Here is a 5090-nt window from a genome sequence, read left to right as displayed (position 1 = left end):
AGTCTGTCTCAGTGCGTGATGCATGGTGTGTAAGTTTGTGAATGAACCAGTGTCTCCGTATCTGCCACTGTCTGCCCCCATGGTGGACAAGCAGGATGATGGATGAACAGAACAAGCCAGACAGCATTAGAGGTGGAAAATTTATCTTTTCGGGTGTAGCCCGCCTTCTGGACTGGCGGTCGGTGTAACGGGCGCTGTGGTATAAACGGGGTGGGCGGACAGGGTGGTGAGGTGGGGATGAGTGAGCACAGGTAGAGGGTACAGCCTGTTTGGTACATGGGAGAAAGGAATCAATTTGATGGCTAGAAGAAAGGACCGATGAGACGAATGGAAGGGAAAAGGGAGAGGCTATGATGGGTGTTGGGTTATGGGAAAGGACGTTATTTGAAATTAAAGCACTCAGCTTTGAGAACTCTGAGCTGCATGCTGCCTCGATGGAAGATGAGATGTTGTTCCACCAGTATAAAATGCCATTCGCTGTGGCAATAGACGACGCCAAAGCTGGCCATGTTGCAAAGGGAGTCGGAATAAGAACTAAAAAGAGCGGAGACTGGTAGATCAGGTCGGCCCCTGTAGGTCTGGCTGAGATATTTGATGAAACCGTTCCTTAGTTTGTATTTGGTCTGCCCGACATAGAGAAGACCACATCGGGAGGACCTGATGAAGTAAATTAATTTAGATAAGAGGCAGGTGAACCTCTGTCTCAGCTGGAAGGATTGTATGCATCCCTGGATGAAGGTAATGGGGGTGATGTGCCTGTCTGTCCATGCCGTACTATCTGTGGTAGAGGATTGCGATGGTTCATACACACTTTCCTGGTAAAATATGACAACTCGGAAACCATCTGGATGGTGGACTATACATGCGGGGCAAATGGTGGATGGTAAATGAGAATCGAGGTTTACAAAGCAACTTAAAGCGTCAGAGGAATTGTGCATTTATTGTGGGAAAAGTCCTTCTTCCAAAGCATAATAAATCTGAGTAATTCGATACACCAAAGTACAGTGGACTCAATGACAATTAGCAAATTTAAGGATGAGTTACATGGCTTTTTACTTGGTAACGGGTTGAAGAAATATAGAGAGAAGGCAGGAAAATAAGGGTGATGAACACATCTGCTATCACAGAATGGCCCCTTTCTGTTCCTATCACTTATGAAGTTATGAACTTATGAGAGAAGAGGTGAAAGAAGAGAAAAAATATCGAATGAAGGCATTTAACTTTTCTTTTCTATAAGGGAGAATAAACAAGGAAAACGCATACATCTTAACATTTCCTCTCATTGGAGACCAATCTCGCTAAGACTACCAAATTAAATGTTGGCAGTTAGAAATCCATGACTTTCAAAACCATGTTGCTTTTACAATTGCCTCAAATTTGTGTACAGATCTGTTCTTTGGTTTCTCCGGAGCTGCTATCGAATTCTGTAATGCATTTCGTGCAATGTGGTTGCTGTTTCTAGATTTTTTGACATTTACCTACGTGATTTCATTTGTGGATACTTTTCAGATCCACCCCTTTGTTTTGCAGTTATAAATTCTCTGATTAGCTTGACATCACCTCATCAGTTATTTTATGACAAATTCTCATGGCCTTTATTCTAACTGAAAGTCTAAGCAGACAGTTCGAAATAATAGAGTCGAAATTTTGCAACTCGTGTTTGAAAGATAAGTGGAGTATTTAAATGCCGGTGGGTAGCATCTGAAAGCACGTCTGCAAAGTATCAAACAGACAAAAATTATTTACACAAAGTAAAGTTGTACGGACAATTCTGAATCGTAGAACTGAATCGTAGATTAACGACAACGTGGAAGCAGACCATTCGGCCCAACAAGGCCACATTCACCTTCCAAAGAGCATCACGTTCACTCTCAACTCCATACCTCATTCCTGTAAACCTGCATTTCAGTGACCATTGCACCGAACCTACAAAGCCCTGAATACTATCGGCAATTTAGCATGGCTAATTCAACTAGCTTGCAGCTATTTAGACTGTCGGAGGGAACTGGAACATCCATTCAAACTATTTAACTCTCTACCTGGTGAACGCATTGTGCAACTGCAAATTGCAAATTCAAAACTGGCTACTGAGGAGGCCAAAATCATTAGCGAATGTCGACATTCTGCATGTTAACAGGGATAAATCTTGAAAGACTTTATTACGGGATCACATAGAATACTGAAACCCAAAATTTCTCACCAGCTATCCTGAAAATGTTGATCCCATGTGCCAGAAGTAGCAAGCCCACCCATAGCCGAACGAATTTGACGTAGATTTACCAAGGTATTGCATAGAATGTCAGTTAACTGGGCTTTTGAATTGAGAACGCGCATACTGCCAAATTCGCCCCTTGCAAAAACCACCTAGCACAAAACCCCTGATATTCGGTATTGATTACCGCATTTTTTTTCTGTCTGGCCAGTTTACCCAAAGGGGAAAAGGTTATTCTTTGTGTTGTGTATTTCCTGCTGTCAGACAGCTGCCTTCCGTGTATAGCTAAGTTGCAAGCAAAGAACAATAGTAGAGGCTCTGTCCTGAGAGCCTGCTCCGCCACTCAATATGATTGTGGCTGGTTAAACTACACGTGACATATTCAAAGCATATAAGATCTAATTTAATGGGTGGAGCCGGGCATAATTTTCCATCTTGTGTAACCAGTGGGATCCATCAAGATTTTTATTTTTAAAATGGGGCGTCCATTTAAGACAGAAATGAGAAATGTTCCAGTTGTTCTGTTAAAATTCGGTAAGTTTTTGGGGTCTCCCTTCCTCAAAATTCAGCGAATGCAGGCAATAGAAATCTTTTGTTGAATGATCACTGAATACTGAGTGGATGAAAGACTATCTTTGAATTTGGAGCTGAGGTTCAAATCAGATCGGGGATCACATTGGATCATTTGAGCAGGCTGGAAGGGTCGAGGGCGTTGCACTTGTTGTTTGCCGTTTGTTAAAAGGGCCATCCATGTTTAAATGGAGCATACGGTGGAGAAAAGTGCAATATAAAGCATATTCGTTACCACTATAAAGGAAGCACGTTTCTATTCAACAGCAGAACTAACTGCTAATGGTTTGGTTTGGTTATGTCGGAAGTGTGAAGGCCAATCCGGTTGTAGCAATCCAGTGATCATTATGGCAAGGCGATGCCTGGGTGTTTGGGCCTCATGACCACACTCAGTTTCCTTCAGGTCCTGAAGCGACCACAGCCACACAGTGTCCTTCCTCCTGGACTAATTCCACATTCCTCTGGGCTCGCTCATTGACCATTTCCTGAAGCTTTAATGCACAATGGAAAACAAGATGTTTACAGTGAGAGTAGGAGACGAAGCAGAGTCAAAAGGTATTGTCAAACGGAGACAGGAGCAGGGAGGGGAATGGCGCAAATTGAGAAACACACAAAGTGGTCTGGAATGAGAGACAGGGACCAGGAGAGGAGAAAAAAACGAGAGGCGATGGCATCATTTCGGTAACACCAGTGAAAGCGGAGAGACGTGCTTGAGAAACATGGGGGGGGGGGCGAGAGTGATATATAATAGGACAGTAATAGAAGACAAAATTTGATGGAGAAATCAAAACATGAAAGGAAGCGAAGAAGCAAAAATCATAAGAATGTCATTCAGCTTTCCTCTCGATCTTTTGTCCGTGTGACGCACGCAGAAAATATGACAGGTTTATCATTGCTGAGCTCCTCCCAAAAACATTTATTATGTGCAGTTGCGAGGGCGAGGGTGATGGTCCAACTCGTGGGGTGGCATTGGATGTGGGTAATTTGCGTCTGTCCTCTTTGTATAGTGGAATCTCTTACCGTCTTCAGCATGATTTTCTTTGCCTTTTTTGTTGTCAATCTCTGCATCCGAAGTGATCATCACCTGAACCCATTGATGCGGAGTATCTAAATGCAATATTTACGACATCAAACAAATTACACACACATGTAGTTCTGGACAGGATATAATATTGATTTATAAAATGTTCCTACCAGATTGGATTCACTTTTGTCCTGCTCGTAATTGTTTGTTCTATCTGCACATCTGTATATTGTTATTCTGGCCTTCAGTTCACTATTTTTATCTGCTCTCTCGCTTCCCTCAATTACCATGCTTCACTCTATGCTTCTAATGGTCTGCTGCTCATTGATTCCATTTCACAAGCAATTTATTTCCATCCTTACGCAATTCCAGACTTCCAGCTTCACCTTCGCCTCGTGATCAGAGTGATCAATAAATGACACATGGAGTTAGGGAGACACAGGTGGAGGGAAACAGATGTAGATAGGAAAAGCCAAATGCAGAGGATTTCAAAAGGAAGGACTGAAGGTGGTGTTTGACATTAAAGATGAAGCTTCGTGAACCAGTTTGAAGGTTCTACATTAACCGCTCCACCCTGCAGTGTATGCCCACTTAATATTTTTGATCGTCAATGGTGGTAAAAGTACTGTATACATAGCATTGAGGTAACAGGAGTCATCACACGAATACAGATAATACAAGTGAGTCAATGATTTCCAGGACGCAACCTCAATTGCTAGACCCCGGTAAGTTTGGTGGATGTTCAAGAAAGCAATTAAGGAGCAAATAATCGACATGAGAAAACACTTGTGAACAACTTTCTGGTTAATCCAAAGATATTCGTCAAGTAAATCAAGATGAAGTGAATAACCAGGGAACGATCAGTCCCTAACAAACAATCAGTTTGTGTCTAGTGGGCACACACTGGAAGAGTATTAAATAAGACACAATATTTGATCAGCTAAGTCCGCATTGCTTTGTTACCTGGAGGTCATGACTCAGAAGGCTTGTTAATTATTTTGAAGAAGTGTTCAAGTGTTTGGCAGGCTATCAATTAATCAGTATTTCGGAAATAAATTTGACACAACTCCAAGCCAAAACGCATGAAGTTAAAATTGCAAAGGATGCAGCGGAATTTGGCAATTCTGATTTAAATAAAAATGCCCATAGACATAGCAGTTGGTTATGCTAAATGCCAGTGTGTGGAACAGGTATCAGTGGGTACCACTGTTATCATTGTTGGGTCACTTAATCTTTGAGATGTTCACAAACAACTTTGATCTGCAGATGCGAATTTCGGAGAGT

This window comes from Chiloscyllium plagiosum, chromosome 8 (assembly GCF_004010195.1).
Source record: "Chiloscyllium plagiosum isolate BGI_BamShark_2017 chromosome 8, ASM401019v2, whole genome shotgun sequence".
NCBI classification, from domain to species: domain Eukaryota; kingdom Metazoa; phylum Chordata; class Chondrichthyes; order Orectolobiformes; family Hemiscylliidae; genus Chiloscyllium; species Chiloscyllium plagiosum.
Note: the sequence above shows the minus strand (reverse complement) of the source record.